The following is a 21,845-nucleotide window of genomic DNA, read 5'->3' as shown; positions in this document are numbered from 1 at the left end:
AGCGTCTTTATAAACAATCTGTCCCCTACATCAACAATGTCTTTGTCAAGTTTTTTTTTTCTTCAAAATAAGAGTTCCATGCCGGAATAACTTCGGTGCACTGTGTTGCTTTTTCCAACTTCCTGGTTCCTTAGCCAATCACATGCGACTCTACGGTTACACGGTTGGGTGTACTCTGATAGTTTCTACCAGCTTTAAATGTTGTCCAACATTTACCTAACTTTCTGTTTCTTCTCTCTAACCAAGGATGCCTGTTTTTAAATTCCCCTGCCTGCTCTCACTCCACAAGGCCGGCCAGGTCCAATTCTCTTCTACGAGCACACACACACACACACACACACACACACACACACACACACACACACACACACACACACACACACACACACCACACAGAACAGCAGTACCTGCCTTAATTTCCACGAAACCACCAGTTTAGTTAGCTAGTTTTATATCATTTAATGTGCCAATCACCTGCTGTTTAACACACAAATTCCATTCACCAGCGGGTTTAGTGAAAACTCTGAGTTTGACAGCTCAGAGTTGGTCAACCCAGAGTTGCGCTTTAAACTCATGAGTTTGTTGAACCCGCTTTCGGAAACGGGGCCCAGGTTGGACGCAGCGTCAGTCTCTCCTCCCGCCCATCAGGAGAAGCTGCGGCAGCCTCTTTGCGGTCATCAGGTTCCCTTTCTGAATTGACAGCGTTAACTGTAGTGTCCCCTGAATCAACAGTGGAAACAGCACAAGTAGCAGCATGCTCACTGAAACACTAAAACAGTGAGATTTTACTTTGTTTCATGTTTTTTTTTTCTCCACATTCCCTCTCTACTAACTACTTGTAGGCTACCGCCAAAAAATTCTTCTGCTGCTGCTGCATCTTCTTCTTCCTCTCATCCTCTATTCTTTAATTCGCTGCAACCAGCCACCAGCTGATAGGAACGCAGGTCAGGATTAGGACAGACGGCCAGGCCAAACAAAGAATTTACAACTTGCTGCTTTCCCTCAGCTACGTCACATTTGACAGAATTTCTGAAGGTTTAAACAGGCCGGCTTCGTGGCTAATTTATAACCGGGAAAGTGAAAGTTATGTCAAAATAACATCATGATCTTTGCGCATTTTTAGTGGTTCTAAGGAAATTTGGGACATTTTCTGGGTATACGGCGTACACCTGGCTATCACATAGACTACACCAGTGGTTACTGTGACAACAGACTGTGAAGCTAACCTGCTCCATGGCACGTTTTCTTCAACTGACCCTGAGTTTCTCCTCCTCTTTAGCTGCAGCCTGCAGACTGAAGTGTCCTTTTCTTGAAGAGCCAGTTGACATTGAAGCACAATTACTCTGCAGATTTATACGTCGGGAAAGTTTGATCAGACCCCGCTTGGATGTTTTGCCATTCCCTCATTATTATTTGTTTGAGTGTCACCGTTTTTCCGCATAATCGATCATGTATCTGAACAAAATTCTCAGCCTTCCTATTGGCCATATGCAGTGTTGGGAGTAACGCGTTATAACGTAACGTGTTACACTAACGATATTACTTTTTTGGGTATGAAGTACAGTTATGTGGTACACGCATGCTGCTGCCTATGTGTGCGCTTGCCTGGGCACGTTGCCATAGAGATTGATTTGCGTGATGTAGTTGATTGTGTGCGCCAACCAAGGAAAAAGAAAAATGGAGCTGGAGACAGAGACAGGGGCTTGTGGTCAGTGGCGATATTCACATTGTTTTCAGTTCAGTCCAGTTTCAGTCCAAACTTGTGGCGAAAGATCCTGCTTGCTGGTCAGTGGAAGGAGACATTTAGCAGCCGACCGGCCTAAACAAGCTAAGCTTTTTTCAACATTTCCTGTAGCTCAGCAGCTGGTAACAGACAGAAATTAACAAGCTAGTTGCAGTTGTAATAGACATGCTGCCCCTGTCGATTATTGAATCGCCCAGGTTTAGAAAAATATTAGACAAAATGATTATGAGACGAGTGTACCCATTTCTTCCCACAGACAGGGAAGTTGTTCTTATGGTTTTAAAGCCATTTTGTTTACAATACATAGTAAACACTATACAGATAGGCAGTGATGATTTGGCTATGATGTTTGTCCATGTCTACACGGTGGATTAGGAAATGGTAAAGTAATAAGTAGTGAAGTTACTTTTCAAATGCAGTAACTAGTAAAGTAATTTCATTACAATTTACAGAAGTGATGAGTAACTAGTAACTAATTACTTTTTTACTACCCCAACACAGCTCATATGACACATCATGGACATGCTCTCAGTTCGGAGCAAGTTCCTTGTGTTGTACTGTACACACATTGGTGATGCTGAGCATATTTCAAAGGCAACAGTCTGTCGGGCTGTGAGAACTGTCACTTTTGCACTGAAACGTTCCCAAGTCACAGACCCACAAGATACATAAAAAAAAATTCCACAGAATTGCAGGTATTTGTCTAAGCAGTAATGATTATTTTAAGTTTGGAAAACATCAGTTAATTTGATATATTTTAAGGTTTCCGGGTGTGATTGGCTGCATAGATGGGACTGAAATTCCCTTCACAGCTGCTTCAGTAGATGAAGGAGATTATGTGAATAGTGAAAAAGTCTTTCCACAGTCATTCCACAAAATTAATGTGCAGGTAAGTATAAGCGTTTAGAATCCCAGATATGTCACATTACAGCTACTGCAGCTTATTACTGTTCTGTACTTTGAAGATCATATGTGATGCAGCCCACATCATCAGTAACATGGAAGCAAAGTGGCCTGGGTTTGTGTACGACTCTCAAGTCTTTCATGAGTGTACACTGATTTGCCCGTGGTGAGTTATATACATTAACATCAACATTTTGTTTGACCTATCACAACTAAAAAATGTTATAATGTTTCCTGTATTATAGGAAAGTTTGTTCTAATATCATATTGTAGATAGTGGGTGCCAATATTGTCCAAAATTCTTTATAGAATTCTGCTGGGTAACCATCTGGACCCAGCAGACCCACATTGGAGGTTTTATTGTTGGGCATATGCTGTAGGGCTTCATGGAGTTCATTGACTGAAAGAGATTGATCCAAGTCAATTTAATTTTCATGTTTTAATTTTGGAAGATTGATATTACTAAATAATCAAGAATATTCTCATCCTTTGAGTTTAGTTGTGATTTATATAATGTTTTATAGAATTCTTTGAAAATGTTATTTATCTTGTCAGGCTCATGGTTGATATTACCTTCTGGATCCTTTACTGAGGAGATCGTTGTTTTCTCCTTGTTTGATTTTAACTGATTAGCCAGGAACCTTCCAGATTTGTTGCCATGTTCAAAGTTTTCCAAGCAAAGTCTTTGCTCCAAGAAATATGTCTTTTTATCTATTATTTCATTAAGTTCAAGTTTAGCTTTCCTTATAGCGGTCAGTGTGTGTTCTTCTGGGGAGACATGGTAAGCGTCCTGTAGGGATTTAATTCTGAGTTCTAACTCTGAAATTCTTGAAACCGCCTTCTTTTTCTTATGGGAATAGAAGGAAATTATTTTCCCTCTCATTGTTGCTTTTCCTGCTTCTCAAAGAACACATGTTGAGGTTTCTGGCAAGTTGTTGTTTTCTAGATATAAGGAACATTCTCTTTTAACCCATAAGAGCCCAACGTGACATATATGTTACATACCCTTTCTGAGACATTTTGCTTCAATTGATAGTATAAACTTTGCTCAAAATCCTGTTGAACACAATCTGATACTGATCTTCTGTCCCCTAATAGATACCTAGAAGCAAAAAACTTTAAATTTTTTTTTGTTAAAGGGTCAAATAAAGACCTCATATTTTAAAAAATTGGACTTTTCTTACCATTTTTTCATGGGTGGGGCCTTAACGGGTTACAGTGGCTGATAAACTCAGGATCTTTAAGTAATGACGTATTAAATCTCCAGTTTCTAGTTGCTGGCTTATGGTTCTTATTTCTCAGAGTGAATGATACTGGTGCGTGATCACTGATGGTAATGAGATGGATTCTGATTTCTGACATGTCACTCATCAGCAAGCTGCTAGTTAAGAAATAATCTAATCTAGAATAGGAATGGTGAACTGAAGAGAAGAAGGTGTATTCTTTTAGTGTGGGATGGTTAGAGCGCCAAGCATCACAAAGACCAAAATCATTCATGTACTGTTTAACAGTTTGAGGATTTCCAGACTGGATGACTTCCTGTAGTATTGTATTTGTCCAGTATAATGTTAAAATCACCTTCTATAATTAGTGTGTTATTTGAGTGACCATAGAGTGAGGTGAAGAGGGAGTGAAAAAAGGAGGAGTCATCAACATTTGGACTAGAAATATTTGTAATACATAACTTAACATTTTGAGTAGATAATGTAACTATTATAAATCTGCCTTCTGGTTTGTTTTATCTATGTCAAAATTTACCTTCCTATTAATAAGAGTTTCTAGTCCTCTTGGCCTAGAGTTATAACAAGCTGAGTACACATGTGGAATATCTATTGTTGAGTTTGATTATTGAGTTTCTTGTAAGACTTTTATGTCTGCTTTCATTTTGTGCAGCCGACTGAAAATCTTTAACCTCTTTTACCCTGTGCCAGCTCCATGCACATTCGAAGTGACAAACCTGAGTGTTTACTTAAACCAGCCACAGAATGAGGGCTATATGCATGCTACTGAAGCCTGTGTGAAGCCGGGTATAAAGAACACACAAAACTCAAAATACGACTTGTCTTTGTAGGATCTTGGTTTCCCTATTTTTTTTCCTGAGTATTTTACTCATGGCCAAAACAAATAATATGTCATAATATGCCTATGCACTAATCGTTTTTCACTGGCAGAGCGTAGCGGTCAAGAGGGAGTGTAGCTCTGGATTAAGGAGTGAAGGCAGACAGGAGCAGTTTGGGTTATTGTTTTGTAAGCCAGAAGCAGAGCTTGCACATGCAATAACCCTCAAAACACATGTGCTGCTCTCATTCCCTCATCTGCACTCCTAACACCATATTAACACACAATATAGATAGAATCCATCATATTAGACAACATTCCATCATTCTCTAACATTATTTCCCCAACTGATTACTAAATAGCATAGGATTAATATGAATTGTTCCTCACTGCTAACATGTGCAATCCTTCTACTTCCGAGTGCTTTCTGTTCATTTCCTGTCATAATTTTCCCATGAGCACTTTCAAAACAGAGATAACTGATACTCAAGCAGTCCCCCTACTGTCTGAACTCCGTATAAACATTTAACCAGATTTAACCAGTAATATTGAACAAAGTGGATTTTAAGATTATTTCCATACCACATGTTCATTTTTTTCACCACCTGGTTACACTCTCCCCTGCTTACCCATCAACGTCCTCGTTGACAGTATAACTGTTTTTGACCCCGTTCAGGGCTTCTCTAAAGAAAACTGTTCCTAAACTGGCAATAATATGAGACAACATTGCAGTGACATGGTATCTAACACTAATTTAGACTCATGATATGGATTTGAGTGACTTCCTGCAGTCACTCTCTTACTTCGTCGAGGAGCAGGTATTGGACGCTGAACTCCTGTCCTAGAACTGGACTTCTGAACGGGATCAACACTTGGAACAGAAATCTGAACATCAGCCGGTTGCTTAAACTCAGCCTCTGCTTCTCCATGATCAGCCAAAGGAAATTCTCCTTCTCTCTCCTCTACCCCAGAGTCTACTTCAGACTCAACACTGACTGTTTCACACTTAGGTTCTTTATCACATGTTAGACCAATATCTCGGTTTGGCGCAAAGGAAACTTCCTCAATAATCACTCCATCCTCTGTATCTTCATCTACGCTCTGTGCCTCTTGTCACCATTTCTATCTGAGGCTTGAGTAACGACTCTGTCAAGTCTTGGGGTTTAACAACAGGCAGATTAACACATGGACGTATATCCACCCTATTTACCTTTTTCATGGGTCCCCCCTCTGCCGGCTGTACAGTGTAAGTAGTCCCCAAGATATCCACAACTTGATACACAGTTGCGTTCCATGTATCCTGAATTTTGTTGCGGCCTGGAGGTCTATGTCGAAGATACACGTGTTGACCTACAGCTATTGCTGGGCAATACACCTTCTCACTCTAAAGAACAACATGTTCAGCAGCTTTCTGCTCAGCATATTCCTGGGCCCTAGCATAAGCATCTTTCAACCTTTGTTGATGAACTGCTAGCCAGTCAAGCTTCTGATCACTTGAATGATCATTTGCCAAAAGTGCATCCACTGGAAGATGTGGTTCCACTCCACACAATAGGTAATATGGAGAATAACTATGTGGTTGCTTGCGGATTAACGTTGTAAGCATATATCAGCTCTGGTAAATGCTCAGGCCACCGCTTCTTTTTCTCAGCTGGAAGTGTGCGCAGCAACTCATGCAAGGTACGGTTAAACCATTCACATTGAGCATTGCCAGTGGGATGATGAAGCGTTGTGCGTGTTTTCCTCACCCCATACAACTTATAGAGCTCAGCAATCACTTCTGACTCGAAGTTACGGCCCTGATCAGAATGTAACCGCTCAGGTATGCCATACTTCATGAACCATTCCTTCAACAGCACTTTTGCTGTGGTCTCTGCTTTTTGGTCACAAGTTGGAAAAGCCTGTGTGAACTTTGTGAACACATCCGTGATTACCAACCCGTTTTCTCTTCCATCCGTAGCTGGCTCCAACACTGTAAAGTCTACTGCCACCACCTCCAGTGGTCGTGTAGCAAGAAATGACTTAATCGGTGGATGAATTTTTGGATATGGCATCTTAGTCAAGATGCACCTCTGACAGTTCTTCACCCAGTGTTCTACATCCTTGTACACTCCAACCCAGAATGCCCTCTGTCTCAGTAGATGCAGAGTCTTCTCTATCCCTTGATGACCCGTAGAGTCGTGTGTGCTCTCCATTATCTGTTTTCGCAAACAGTTCGGCACAAGTAACTGGAAACAGGTTCCATGGTGTGCATCCTCAACCAGCTGATATAATAATCCATCCCTCTCTCGGATGTACTTCCACTGTTTGAACAGTAACATTACTGCTTTGGGCAGATCTCTTCTCTCCTGTGGAGTTGGTCTCTGTTTTTGACTCCAAAACATTTCAAAAACACTGAGAACTGAGTCCTGACTCTGAAACATCCTCAGCTCCTCCTTTGTATATCCTGGAAAAGTAGGTGTGGCTTCTTGGGCTCTAGCCTGAGCTATGCCTGCCTCCTGAGTTCTGATTTGGTTAACTTGGCAACATTTAATACCTGTGGAGACCAGTTTAGGCTCCAGAAATGTCCCCCTGCAAATGACATTGCAGATAGCTATACAGTCATGAAACTGTTCATTATCCATATCAGGTTCAGGCTCCCCTGCTAACCGGTGCCGTGATAACACATTAGCTGCAAAATTACATCGTCCCGGACGATACTGCACATCAAAGTCAAAAGCAGCCAGTTGTGCCACCCGTCTCTGCTCAATAGCACCCGTCTCAAGGAAGCATCCCTTAAACCTTCCACAAACTGATCCCTTAGCGCTTCCTTCTCATTGGCAAGTGAGTTGGGATAACGTCTAAGTACTGAACTTAATGACTGTGATAGGGTATGAGAAAAGTCACGTGTGTTTTGACCTTCATTCTGTTTGTAACTATAGAACTTCTGCAATAGCTGAGAGGAGCTCGTTTATCCCCAAAGCTTCCTGAAGATAGTGAAATAAATCACCTATCTGATCCGTTCCCTCATCTTTGCGCAGTCGAACCTCCCCTAAAGCCGAACCTCTTAACAGAGACAAGACAAAATCAAATTGCTCAGGTGGGGACTGGTTCCTGGCAGAGAGTACACGTTCTACCTCTTTGATGAATTCATCCACAGACCTTCCATCTTTATCGATATCCCCACTAAAGGGTGCAATGTGACGCTCTCTTGGCACATACACATATGATCTAGCAGGTGCAATATTCAGAGAGGATATAGCAGTCATGAATTCTTGTTGCTGTCTAGTCAAGTTGCTTATCTGCTTTTGTACATCAATTTGGTCACTGTCATCTCTAGACTCACTGTCCTGATTATTCTCCATCCCCTGTTCATCCTCTACGGGGATGTCTCCACCTTGGACTGACATTTCACAATACAAGTTTCTGTGTACTTTCACAATTCAGTCTTTAAACTTTGGTCTTTATACCAACAGCAAAAGATAAATTTGTTGCAGGAGTCAAATCCCTCTCTCTGGCCTTGACTTGATCAGCGTCTGCTCCAGCCAGCAACAGCGATTCCTCCTCCGCTGGCCTGTCCCACGCTGTCCACCACGCCAGAACCCTCAGGGAGCCTCCTCGGTTGACTGCCTCTCCTCTGCAAATATCCCAGCCTCCACGATTCACCGGCGGGTCGCTCTTCATCACTGCCGTATATCGTGCCCGCCGCACCCAACAATTATTTAAACTGGCCAAAAAGGAAAAGGAAACCCCACTCCTGGTACCAAGATTTGAAGCCAGGTATAAAGGACGCACAAAACTCAAAATACGACTTGTCTTTGTGGGATCTTGGTTTCCCTATTTTTATTTCCCGAGCATTCTACTCATGGTCAAAACAAATAATATGTCCAATGTTGTAACAAACTTGACAAAGAAATTAAAATTGTGCAGTATGACAGTGGCACCTAAATGGATAAAAAAAAAAAAAAAACAATAGTCAACACACTGCCTTTTCACATCAACATGCAAGTACAAAATGCAAGTACATAAAGAACATGTTGTACTATCAACATTACAAAACAGTATTTCAAACACAAAAAAAATGGTTGCGTAGCCGACAGACCTAGACTGAGAGACCATTTAAAGGCCTTTGCAGGTGTTTTGATTTAATTAGCTGATTAGAGTGTCTTGGAGGATGGTGGAGAATGACCGCACTATGGGAGAGAACCTGTGGAGCTGGCTGACTGCAGGCTCCTGGCAATATATCCTTCCACAATTCTTAATCCCAATTGGAATATTATTTTTGCTTTTCATTTTGTTTCATACTTAATACCTTGTCTTCGCAGCATGGTTACTAAGATGGTGTCTGGATCAGTAACTAAAACACCTGCAACTCCTACAAAGTGCTGACAACTATGAAGATGCTGAATATTCTATTTAGGCTTTCAGATTATAAATTTATGAAAGTGACAACTTAATGATGTATACACAGAAAATCGAAAGAAGTTGTGAATGTTAACAAAAGTGTTATCAATTAAAAATAATGATAAATAGGAGGGAAATGTAAGAAGAATCATGTATATTATCATTATTTTTTAATATTATAATATGTGATTCATTATATGTTGTACCATCATTATATTTTAAGTATCAAGATTTAGAAATATATACTCAAGCAACATTTTTGCATGTGTATGCTGGTTTGTGCCTGGGAACAGAATGTCAAGGCCATGGATCTGATGTGATTGTACCAGAAGGAGACCAGGCATTAACCTACCCATGCCTTCTATTTTTTCATGTCTTATTTTTAATGGAAAATGCTGTAACCTGAGACTTGTGTAATTCTGAAATGTTTGATGTTCAAGGGAAGGACTTTGTGAACCTCCCTTTATAATGTCTTGTGATCTGTAAAACAATTCATTATGTGTATCAAACCCTGTGTGGTGCGCATACTCCTTTGCAAATATAAAATTGTATATATTGAGTAATGCTCTGTGTCTTTCTTGTGTTAAAGGTTTAGCTGAGTAGTGCTTGGTGTTGGGAAGAATTTTCCTGACACAAACTGACTTCAACAGTGTTGTTGTACTGTTCCAGAGGGTGATAGGTCTTGACAGGACTGACTTACTATAACTTCTACTTTTGCATATTAGGAGGAGGACTCCTCTGTTTCCCCCTCCCTGACAAAACTGGGATCAAAACTTTTCCTTTCTTCAGGCACTTTGAACTCTAACAGGTTAACAGATCTCTGCGAAAGTTTCCTCACTGGTAAGTCATCAGTAATTATTTGCCAGAGAAAACCTTAGGTATTTTTTGGCACTGTGTTGTGAAAAAATAAAATAAATAAATAAAAAATCTTGACATATTATAAGATTATAAGGTCCTATTTTTCTTTTCCTGGAGTGGTAGTGATACATAATTTAAAAGATTGTGTGATAGGTTTTGAATTTTTTCATAAAAAAGATAAATATCTCACAGTTTAGAATAAAGATTGGGTTTGGGGCTAAGATGATGGTTGTATTTTTGGTATCTAGAGAAGGAATCTTTGTGTCTGACACAATGATGCAAGATTGTATGTGATAGAGATAAGAAGCCTAAAGCCACGGGGAAGTGTATCTGCATCTAATTGTAGATTGTCTTGTTGTTTGTTTATTTTTATTTAGTTTTTATCTTTTTTTATTACACTTTACAATAAGAGTCACAAATATTTTCTTAGTTTAACAGTAACTATTGAACAAATTGGAGTAATTGTGTATTAACTATTAACTAATCTTTGCATTTCTCATAAGATTTTTATGAATGAATTAATAATTACTAAATGGTCAGTTATTACTTAAATGACTAGAATTAATTGCTGAATAATCCCTGATTATGTCTCGTAAGTCACTCATTTGGAACAATCCTAACTTTCTCATTGCCCAACTCTTAGTTATAGTGGTGTGTGATACTGCAAGCTTTTGTATACTAAAAGACACTGGTATCAAAAATCAAATAAAAAAAGGCACATTTCATTAAAAAAGCATTGCAAAATGCTTTACATTATAAAAAACAACTTTTTAATATTAAAAACACAAACCTCCACAAACTCAAATGTAAGACATCAAAGTTTCTGTGTTTTACATTGTATGTTTTTTTTATTGCCTATTTTACTGCTTAATCTCTTAATCTCAATGGAACCTACCCACTAAAATAAAGGTTAATAAAAAAAAAACCAACCAACCAGACAAAAAAAAAAAAAAAAGTGTGTGTGTGTGCTGATGGCTAGGTCGGGCTCGCTGAGCCAGCTTGCCTGAGTCATTTGATGGTACAACATCAATACACAAGGAAGGAGGCAAAACAAAGTGTGCTTGCTCCGCGATGTGTTTATAGCAATGTTTACACAGACAGCCAAAGCAGCGCATGCAAGAGAGACACTGAAACTAAAGTCTCATCCTCATTACACTGTCAATCAATATCAATACCAACTTATATTTGGATCAATACACCTACTACTAATTAGTTAACAATTCTCATTTTTTGTGACCCTGAGAGGTACATCACCCCCTTACAGTTAATTACCCACTTATCATTTTAATTAGTTTTTTTTAGCCGATTAAAATGAGTCCCACAGTTAGTGTGACAGTAAAGATGTATTTGTTAATATTTGTTAAGATAAAGATAAAATTAGATAAAAATTAAATAAATAAAGAAAGAAAGAAAAAACATCTTGGGGAAAAAAAAAAGTGAGTATTTCTGGATAACTTTTCATTTGCTTAAAAGTATATTTTATGTGAGATTATATCATTCAGGATTTTATCCCAGCAAAATCCCAGATGGTTTTGAATTTCTGGCCCAATGCATATGTTGACACTCAAAAAGAGAACATATCCAGGTAAAAGAGGACGTTTGGTCACTCTAATGTATATGTATCTGCGATAGCCCTTTCACACTGCCTAGTTCCTAAAAGTAATTTTGGACCGGCCAGCTGAAAAAAAAAGTTGTCTGAAAACCTGAAAAGTTGGTTCTAATCAGGCATTAAAACATAGTGCTTCTTAGTCACAAACCGGGATGTCATCAGTGGGCCAAGGCTAGGTTCACCTGATCATACTGCTGTATTACTTACGTTTCAATAAAGTAAAAAAAATAAATAAATAAATGAAAGCTGAATGCGAGCAAAATGATGGCTGTCAATGTTCACACAAGTATATTGCACACTGTGTTTCAACAATGTTTTATAGGTTTTATTGGAAAAAAGAACAAATCACAGACCAAATAATCAATAACCCTCAGAAATCGAAGAAGGCCACCACAATAAAATCTTCTTGGTCCAAACAGCTATTGATTTTTGACAACTGGCAGCACTTGTTGTCAAAAGGCCCTGTTTACTGCAACTTGACTACATCCCTAGCAACCTTTTGCAACATTAGCAACCTGGATGTTGCTTCTTCTACCGCTCTCACTGGCATCAGCTTATCTGATTTTGATAACAAGCTCCATTGAATGTGGCGCCACATACCAGGCTGTATGTGTGTGTGTGTGTGTGTGTGTGTGTGTGTGTGTGTATGTGTGTGTGTCTTGTCTGTCTACCTTAGTCATTTGGCAACACCTGTTTGATTTGCATGTGCTTGAGCCGGCTAACCCGATGGATGGATTTGGGTATACAAAGAACATTGAAGGAATGCCTACAGATAAAAAAGTGATTTGCATGATCTGCAAGTTTAACTTTCACCAAAGCTGTTCAATGTTAAATTTTAAAGTACCATCAGACAGGGAAACTATCCTTGACACAGCAACAGTGTGCTTTATGAGAGAGGGGCAAGGACCAGTTATAGTGGGGCGTATCTCAAGTACAGGTTAATATTGACAGACATCAAAAACTTTCAGAAAGTTTAGAAAAGAGGAGGAAGAAAAGAGTTTCCAGTCTATAGTGGTTTTATCTAACATTCAAAAATGCTGTTTAACTTTTAATCTGTATCAGCCAGGGCCTAGCTAAGCCGGAATATAGCATTATGTTTCCACTAAATTATGCTGTACAACATGGGTCTCAAACTTGCAGATGTGGGACAATATTTTCTATCCACCTACTTGACATCAAGGTTTAGTGTAAGTGAGTTTTTATTAAATGCACCATTTTACCGAACCATTGCATTTGTAGTGTTTTCACCAGTCCAAGACAGGACAGAAACAGACAGGAAATGAAATACAAGAAAACTATCAGAGACAACTTTCAGTTAGGTAAACCTGAATAGGATGAATACCTCTGCCCTTTGGTGGATTGTGTTCACTGCTGTGGCAAGTAAACTAAAGGGCCAATATATCTATATATCTATATATAGATATATATATATATTCGATCCCATACAAACTACAAAGTTACTGGATCAAGGCACTTTCAAAACGTGCTTGGTCTGAATGGATACGAGCAGTTACCCCAAACTTATAAAACCACTCATTTACTAAGACATTGGCTACAGTGGAGGCACGTTGGTCACGGGTTGGGATGGCTAAAGTATTCATGCATTCCAGTGGCGTGACGTCATTGCGCGTTCCACTTTACTTCCGCCATTTTGAGTACCAAACACCGGAAGGCAGAGATGGATATTTCTCATTTTAATCCCCGAGAATTAAAAAGATACAACGAAAAAATAGCTGTTATTGGATGCGATCCTTACGGAGTCCCTTCAGAAATTTTCCAACCGCTAACGTCAACTGACAAGCTCCCGGATTTTTCTTTTCACGACATTTACATCTGCCTCATACATAACCCATCATCCTACACAGGAGAAAGTCTGAAAGCTTTTAGAAGCACAGATGCTTATCGATATTTCACGGCAGACTGGGTCGTTGATCCGAAAATATGGCATCTCGAAGACAAGAAGATCTTTTTGCTTAAAGGAAAGGTAAGTCGTGTTCTGGTGATCGACTTTATATAAACAATGGCTAATGCTATGTAGCTGTTAACTCTGCACAGAAGGCGGCTACGACGATATAAATAATCTACCAAATGACAGATGACTGATGAGCAGTGTAAGAGTGATGTTAAGGTCCTAAATAAATTATTTTGGAATTACAAGCGGTGGGTGAACGAGCATCTAACTCCTTACTGTTGTAACAAGTGTTTACTGAAGTAGCCTAGTACCTTAAGTTACTTCATGTAATGCTGTACTTGCCACTAGGTAGTTAAAATAATACACTCGTCCTTGATAAGTATTTTTTCATTTATACTTCACTAATAAATTTTATTCTTTCACTTTAGGTGAATCACTCTCAGGCCATAAATGCCACACCTACGCAACCCTGGGTTGTTGTTAAAGAGGATGGGACAGTACTAACTGCTCACTGCACCTGTAAAGCTGGACTAGGAGAAGCATGCTCCCATGCAGCTGCACTGATATGCGCTATTGGCTGCAGTCAGTCTCAAAGATGGACAGTCCAGCACTCAGATGGCCTGTGCCTGGGTCCTCCCAAGCAAAAAATCTAAAATCAATTATGAAGAATTGAGCAAAATATCAATGACCAAAAAGAACCCTTCAAAATCCAACCAACTACCCAGCATTCCTGTCCCTTCAGAAGATGGGTACATGAAGTTCTTCCAGCAGCTGCATGAGTGTAATGTTCAGGATAGTAATCCCAAAGGAACAGCTATTTTGTCTGTGATCGAGTGTCACTCTGACAGATACATACCAAAGACCCTCAAACTGAACTTGCCACAACCTCTAACAAGTCTGTTCTAAAATGCAAGTTTACAGACTGATTTATCATCACTACTAGTAGAGAGTGAAAAGGTCTTTGACAATCTTCAGCTAACAGAGCAAGAGGTATGTACAGACCAACTGGCAGTCTTATTCTTTCCCAACTTTCTAATGCACTTTCCAATTTTCTAACATTGGTATACTAACCAAGATTACCTATGTAGCTTGAGTATTAATCTTTTTTATAATACTTTTGGTAAAAGCATCTGATAAATATTAATTTGCTAAGTACTGGTATTAAGTATACCTTTTGTACTTTACGTCAATATCAACAGATGCATCAACATTAAAAACTGCATTTTACTGAAATAACCTTCAATGTTTAAAACACTTTCAATAGAAGAGGCAACTAGAGAGCAGATCAGCCAGCAAGGTGTGGTTTGAGCAAAGAGCAGGCAAAGTCACATCATCAGTTTTCCATGAGGCAGGCAGGACGGACGGGGCCATATCCTTGATTAAAAGGATTTGTTACCCTCGATCCTGTCAGTTTTCTACTGAGGCAGTGAGGTAAAGACAGGGGTTCATATAGAAAGACTACGTAACTAAACAGGATCACCCAGGGTTGGTTTTTGTTAGAAGAAAATAAAGTTCAATAAAGTTAATAGTTTCATAGTTATAATTGTTTCAATAAAGATCATAGTTTATAGTTACAATTGTTTTCTTCATAATACTATTGCAGCATATTATGTGAATCTTACACTGTAACTGTGATTGTGCGTATATTCTCAGTGGATACATCACAGATTTTTCTCATGAACATGACCGTGCTGAGAAGATAACACAGTTTTAACAAATGGACTGAACAACTACATCTTTAGTTCACATTTGGCTCTCTTTCGGTTCACAACTGGCTGTACACTGTCCACAGTGTCAAGGTTTTGTGTTAAATTGAACTCCTTGCAAGTAAATTTGACTCTACCGAGATTCTGTTGGTCTGTCGTTACTGATTTAAAGTCTGGGATTATTTTTATCCAACAGTTTTCATTTCATTAATAAGCTAGATTGCAGTGTAAAACAGTTCTTATTATTCCAGTTCAAACACTTAAGTTTTGCAAGCTCAAAATACACCTTTCTTTGCCCTGGATTGGTGCTTCACCAGATGGGATTGTTAACTGTGTCTGCCATGGTAGAGGTGTGCTTGAGATAAAATGTCCCTTTGTCCTCAAAGATAGCTCTATTATCAACAGCTGTAAAACCGGCACAAATTTCTGCCTGATGGAAAAGAACAATGTGATTACACTAAAGGCCAATCACAAATATGTGTCACAAGTTCAAGCACATATGCGTATTGTGGGTGTGCAGTATTGTGACTTTGTTGTGTGGAGTCCGACTGAAACATTTATTCAGCGCATTCAGTTTGATGAAGTGTTATTCAGTGAGACATAAGAGTAGTGCAATTCATCAAAACTGGACTTCTGCCAGAACTGCTTGGAAAGTACTACACAGTACCATGCACAGTGGTCTCCCCAACCTCAGAGCAACAGCGCTATTCAGGATGCTACTGTGGTGAACCGGAGGGACCACCAGAGGATGTCGTTATCTGCAAATCAAAACAGTGCAGAAGACACTTCCACAGGTCCTGCTTGCATATGACAAAGGTTCCAAAAGTGTGCAGATGTTATGAATGCAGGAAGGAACAGAACAAGTGAGACCTTCTGCTGTTATGCATCAGAAATAGTAAAAAAACATTTGAGAATCTTTATTTTTTATTATATTTAGCCCAAGGTTACATTTCCTAATGTTTTCATTCTAATGATTGTATTCTGACTTACTGAACCTACTTTACATGAAATCTAGACTGAGTTGAGGAGAGAAAGATGAGAGTATAAGTGAGGGGAGGAGGGAAGAAGAGAGAGGGAGAGGAGGAGATAAAAGGATGAGGAAGGATGGTGAGAGAGGCAGAGGAGGAAATGAAAGGAGGGGGAAGGTGAGAGGAGAGCTAGAGGAAAAGAAATGAAAGGATGAGGTGGGAAGAGGAGAGGATTGATAATGGCTTATTTTTCTTGTTTTAGATTTTGTATGTGTCATGGTATTAAAATCACAATGTTAACATATTGTAAAAATGAAACAAGTATATTGTTAAACAAAATTCACAGATTTATTGAAATTGCAGTTCTTTGTGGGTTGGGATGATTCATTCTGCATGTCACTCTGGTTGAACAACAGGAGGGCAAAGATTACAGAGGGCACAACACACTTTCACCATTTTGTCTAGTGGAGTGAGTCCATCTGGGGCTGAATAACAAAGTAATGTGGGTATAGTTCCTTGCAAAATAGTGTACTTATTCTTTACAAGTCCTATAATTCTCTCCACATGGATGCGCACTGCTGCCAGTCCCCGCGATGACTCGACTTCCTCTGGGTGAAGCTGCCGTTTTCCTTTGGTAAAGGCAGGTATCTTCAGTCGTGCATTGACAAGTCCCAAAGACTCTGCTACATTAAACCCTCTGTCTGCAAGAACCACATCCCCAGGGGACAACAGGTCAAGGAATCCACTATGCTCCGTCACATATTTATCACTTGTCCTCCCACCCCAGCCTTTTGAAACAAAGCTAATGACCCCTTGCGGTGTTAAAGAAATTAAATATTTAACTGTGTTATGATGTTTATATTGTGAATAAGTTTACGTTCGTGCTGTCATCTCTTTAGGTCTTTCAATGAATATTTCAAAACAGTCAATAATACTGGTGCAATTTTTAAAGTTCTTTCTGTCACACATGGGAAGACTAATTAAAATCTGGTCTCTGCTCGGCTACCTCACAATGTTACACAGCCGGAAATACATTACATTCAGGGTGGTGTTGAAAACCCGACTACCAGTTGATGTTGATACGTGAAACTAATAAGCTAGAAAGAAAAGTGGCAGGTTCATCCTCAAACGCATTATTGTTAGTAACAGCTGCTGAAAAGGTGATAGACATGACTTAACTTTAAGGAAAGATGATATGAAAGAGAATACAACAATCAATTTACAATAAGAAGGCAGACCGGTTAACTCATGGACTTTCTCATCTTTGCCTTGGAAACTTTCTTGATTGAAAGATAATAAATTTAATTGACCTTTAAGCTTACGAATTTCAGTGTTTAATCTCATACATTCCTCATTTAATCTTTTAATTGTGAGTTGACAAGCTGCATTACTACAGGAACCATCTATTTCCAATCCAGCCTCCTCCCTGTAATTCCTCTGCTGCACATCCCCTTCCTCCTGCTGGTCACTGTTGTCCTCCTCCTGTCTGTCCTCTCCTCGGTCCTCCTGGTCACTGTTGTCCTCCTCCTGTCTGTCCTCTCCTTGGTCCTGCTGGTCACTGTTGTCCTCCTCCTGTCTGTCCTCTCCTTGGTCCTCCTGGTCGCTGTTGTCCTCCTCCTGTCTGTCCTCTCCTGCTTTTCCTGTCCCTCCTCTGTCAGCTCTGCTCACTGCCCTTTTTTTTTTCAGGGCTTGAGTTCGTTCAAACCTTGCCATTTGATAAATCCTCTTCCGCTTGTTGGGAGAACTTAGATGAGGAAATATTGTTGGCACATGGTCTGGGCTTAGTGGGTTCTGGCTGTTTGCACCTGATGAGACGAGGGTCTGTTACTATTACTCGACCTGTTTTTAAGGCAGCTACAACCTAGTAACCAGATGAATGAAATATTCTAAGTTGATCTAAGCACAATAAACTATGAACATTGACCTACCACCCGGAGTTAACAGAAACTGAAAACTATAAATGCTGCTAGTGCACAGAAGTGGCCATAAATAAAACAATAGGGAAACCGATTAAAAGATCCGCTGCTGTTTTACCAATTGTCAGTTATTATTAAGACAGCACAGACTACAGAGGAGTGTCTTTTGGCAGCTTAGCTTGTTGTAGGGCACTTGAAGAGTTTGGCTTTGAGGCCTTCCGTTGGAGCACAATGTCCAACCTCCCCAGGTGCTGTTCTATGGTGGAAGAAAAGACCATGATGTCATCTAAGTAAAGGAGGAGCGTTTGACCTTGCTGGTCACCAAAAATGTGTTGCATCAACCTCTGGAAGGTACTCATGACATTGCAGAGCCCAAACGGCATTCTGTTCCATTCAAACAGGCCAAAGGGAGTACAAAAGGCATCTTTGGCCGATCTCCTTCTGTAACAGGGAGCTGATTGTACCCGCTGGCCAAATCTATAGTTGAAAACCAACGTGCCCTTGTGAATGCATCCAAAGACTCCTCAATACAGGGCAAAGAAAAGGCATCTTTTTTAGTCTTGCTATTAAGCCGGTAATCAACACACATCCGCAAAGTGCCATCCTTACTGTTCACTAGCACAATGGGGGAAGCGTATGGACTACTGCTCTCCTTGATTACCTGCATTTGTAAGAGCTGTTTGATGTGCTCTTTAATCAGATCATAATCACAAGGTGGAATATGCCTGTAGCATTGCTTTGCTGAAATGTCATCTACCAGGGGGATGTCATGTGAGATAAGGTTAGTACAGCCTAGGTCGCCATCGGGGCAGAGAAGACAGAGGTGTACTTGGCGAGGAGAGCTTTAACCCGACTCTGTTCATTGGCAGGCAGCCGAGACAGATCTACTCCATTAACCTGCTGCCGAGGTGGCTACCCCAGATGATGCCAGATGATACCACATGATGACAGTCTTGAAAAGCCTGGAGCTTTGGTGCTTCTGAGAGAAGGGGTGTGTCAAATAGGTCCATACCATGCTGCCCAAAAAGTATTGTTGCCAAGAAAATATTCAAGACGGGACGAAAATGTTCAAGGGCTGATTGTCCGACATCAAAAATGCATGACATTTCTGCCCATTGTTCTGCCCTATCTGTCAGTCAGCAATGCTGCTGCACCTTGGCCACGCCCTCCACCAGATGAGCAGCTCGTACAGACAAGTAGTTTATTTATTCATGTGTTAACCTTTCCTATTTTCCTCTTCTGACCGTGGTCGGAACGTGGGCCGAAGTAGCATTTGCTTTTGGGGTTAACTCCGTACGCTCCTCTCTACACTTGTTAATGGGGTGAAACACAACTCATACTTTTTACACCACTTCTCCACTCTCTTCACTCCCGATTCGTGTTTCTCTCCGCATGCACATTCACTCACACTCACACACGCACTGAGCTGGCTGTACCACACACCGCAGTTAGACACATCCCATAACACATAGATGAATCATGACGGCAGCGTCGACAAAGGGGTTTGGTGGAAGCGACAAAACAATATATGGACATATTTCAACTATAATCCATCATAATTTCACTGGAAGACTAGGTCAAGTTGTGCATATGTGTTCCTCATCCATTGCTCATATTTTGGGCATGTTTATGTTCAGGGTATAGTACCATTCCTTTTAATTTTGTAATTACTGATGAAAAGCTCACAATGTGTTACTATATGTTGAACTTAATGATCAGCTATTTTCTTGTGTGACATTATTGTATGATGAAGTAGGGCATCAATTCATGAGAAAAGCTGAAATATAGAAATAAAAGTTTTCTGTGCAACAGCAGTTAAGTATAGCACGGCAGCATTGCATCCATGTTGATGGGAAAGTCTTGGCTAAAGCTATCAGTCTAGTAAAGAATCTGACTATTGTGCAAAAGCATTAAGGTTAACTTGTTTTATGAATGACGACTAAAACTAAGACTAAAACTGAGATGCCTGCCAAAAAAAACACTGGTGTCTGGTTACCGCCCTGGGACCCAGGGTATGGCCCGGGGGCAGGAGGGGTGTAGGGGTTTGAAGGGGGGCTCAGTGGGGTACGGAAGATTGGTAGGGGGAGGTGCTGTGGTGTGAGACAGGGACGTTTGTATGTTGTGTGTGTGTATGTTTTTATGCTCTGGATGGTGTGTGTATGTGTATGGGGCTGTGTGTGTATGTGTGTGTGCATGCATGTGCTAGGATAAGTGAGAATGTGCAAGATCATAGGTGCGGTGGGGAGGGATCACATGAACCTGTGGGGGAAGCCTGGGTGGACCTGGAGATGGTGCACCATGGATCTGGGCTCACCTGCTATTCTCCTCCCGCTCCTCTCCTTCCCCCCTGGGTGTGTGGTGGGTAGGTGCCTTCTGGGGTCAGTGGCGGCTTGTTAGCTGTGATCGCTGCGTGGCCCATTCATGCGGAACAGCTGCTCCTGGCCTGTCTTGCCCTGGGGGGCCTCCTGGGGAGCGGGGGTGCCTAGTGCTTCTAGCAGCTCACCATCCAGAGGTAAGTTCACCCCCTCTTCTATCCTGCTCTCTCTTTCTTTCTTACACACACACACGTAGGGATTTGGGAGGCATGCACGTCGTGCAGGGTGTAGTGGAGGGAGCCACCCAAGTGGCCTCCTTGGCTGCACCCTGTGGTGCATCACCTCTCGGTTTTAATTACACTTAGACATCAAAACACAAGAAACACAACACACATACATGCCTGTACCTCCTCAATCCACTCATTTAAAGCCATGCCAACCCTCCCTCTAAACATTGGACATTTTCTGTTACGAGGAACAAAAACCAATCCCTCTGTTACAGAGACATTAGCCATGGAGGAGCCATGGTTAGGTTGTGGGCCGGGTGGGGGCCCCGGGCTCTGGGGTGTCGGGTCTCCCCCCTCTCCTGGGGGTGGGGGGTCTGCCGCTGCTGGGGGGGGCTGGGCCCGTCCGGATGTGCCGTGCCGGGGGTTGGTCCGTGCCCTGGTGCTTGGTCGCAGCCCCGGAACCTGGGTGGGGGTGTGTTTGTATATAGGTGGGTGTGTGTGTGTGTGTGTGTCTGTAGGTATGCGGGTGTGTGTAGAGGGATGTGTGTGCTGTATGTGTGTGTGGGTGTGTATGAAGGTCTAGGTGTGTGCGTGTATGTGTGTGTGAGTGGTGTGCGGGTGTGTGTGTGGAGGTCTATGTGGGATGTGTGTGTGGGTGTGTGTGAAGGTGTGTATATATGAGTATGTGCACGTAGAGGTCGAGGTGTGTGTGGAGGAGTGAAGGAGTGGGTGGAGGCGTGAGTATGTATGGAGGTGCTTGTGTGTATATGCAGGTATGTATGTGAGTGCGTGTGTAGTGGTGTATGTGTATGGAGGGGTATGAGAGTGTGTGTGTATGTGGGCACCGGTGTGTGTGTTTATAGGTATGTGCGTGAAGTGTGTGTGTGGAGGTATGTGCACGTATTGAGGTGTTGGTGTATAGAGGTGTGTGAGTGGCTGGGGTTAAAAAAAAAAAAAAAAAAAAGTGTGTGCGTTTGCAGGGGGTTAGGACGTGTCCTCTGGGGGGCGCCCTGGCCGGGTGTTGGGGGCGTGGGCCTGGGGTTCCCTTCCTTTGCCTCGCCCCCCTCCCACTCAGAAAGAGGAAAGTGGCCCCTTGGGCTGGTGGCTGACCCCTGGGGGGGTTCGTGGCGTGCCTGGGTTGGGGTGCCTGCTCCGGGCCTGTGACACCCTTCGGGGCCGGCGGGGGACGGGGGCGCCCTAAGCCACTGGCGGGTCATCTTCCAGGGGGGAGGCTTACTCCCCTCTG

General features: G+C 41.4%; 1 protein-coding gene and 1 pseudogene across 1 annotated transcript in view; both read left to right on the top strand.

The window, feature by feature from the left end:
* The window catches only part of LOC121639597 (N-acetyllactosaminide alpha-1,3-galactosyltransferase-like), a 137,019-nt gene that overhangs the window by 63,286 nt on the left and 51,888 nt on the right, over positions 1-21,845 (top strand). The gene's annotated exons all lie outside the window — the stretch shown is intronic.
* Positions 1-21,845, top strand: part of LOC121641741 — a 44,227-nt pseudogene that overhangs the window by 8,750 nt on the left and 13,632 nt on the right.

The sequence above is a fragment of the Melanotaenia boesemani genome, chromosome 1, assembly GCF_017639745.1.
Source record: "Melanotaenia boesemani isolate fMelBoe1 chromosome 1, fMelBoe1.pri, whole genome shotgun sequence".
Taxonomy (NCBI): domain Eukaryota; kingdom Metazoa; phylum Chordata; class Actinopteri; order Atheriniformes; family Melanotaeniidae; genus Melanotaenia; species Melanotaenia boesemani.
This window is presented reverse-complemented; position numbering and strand designations above follow the sequence as displayed.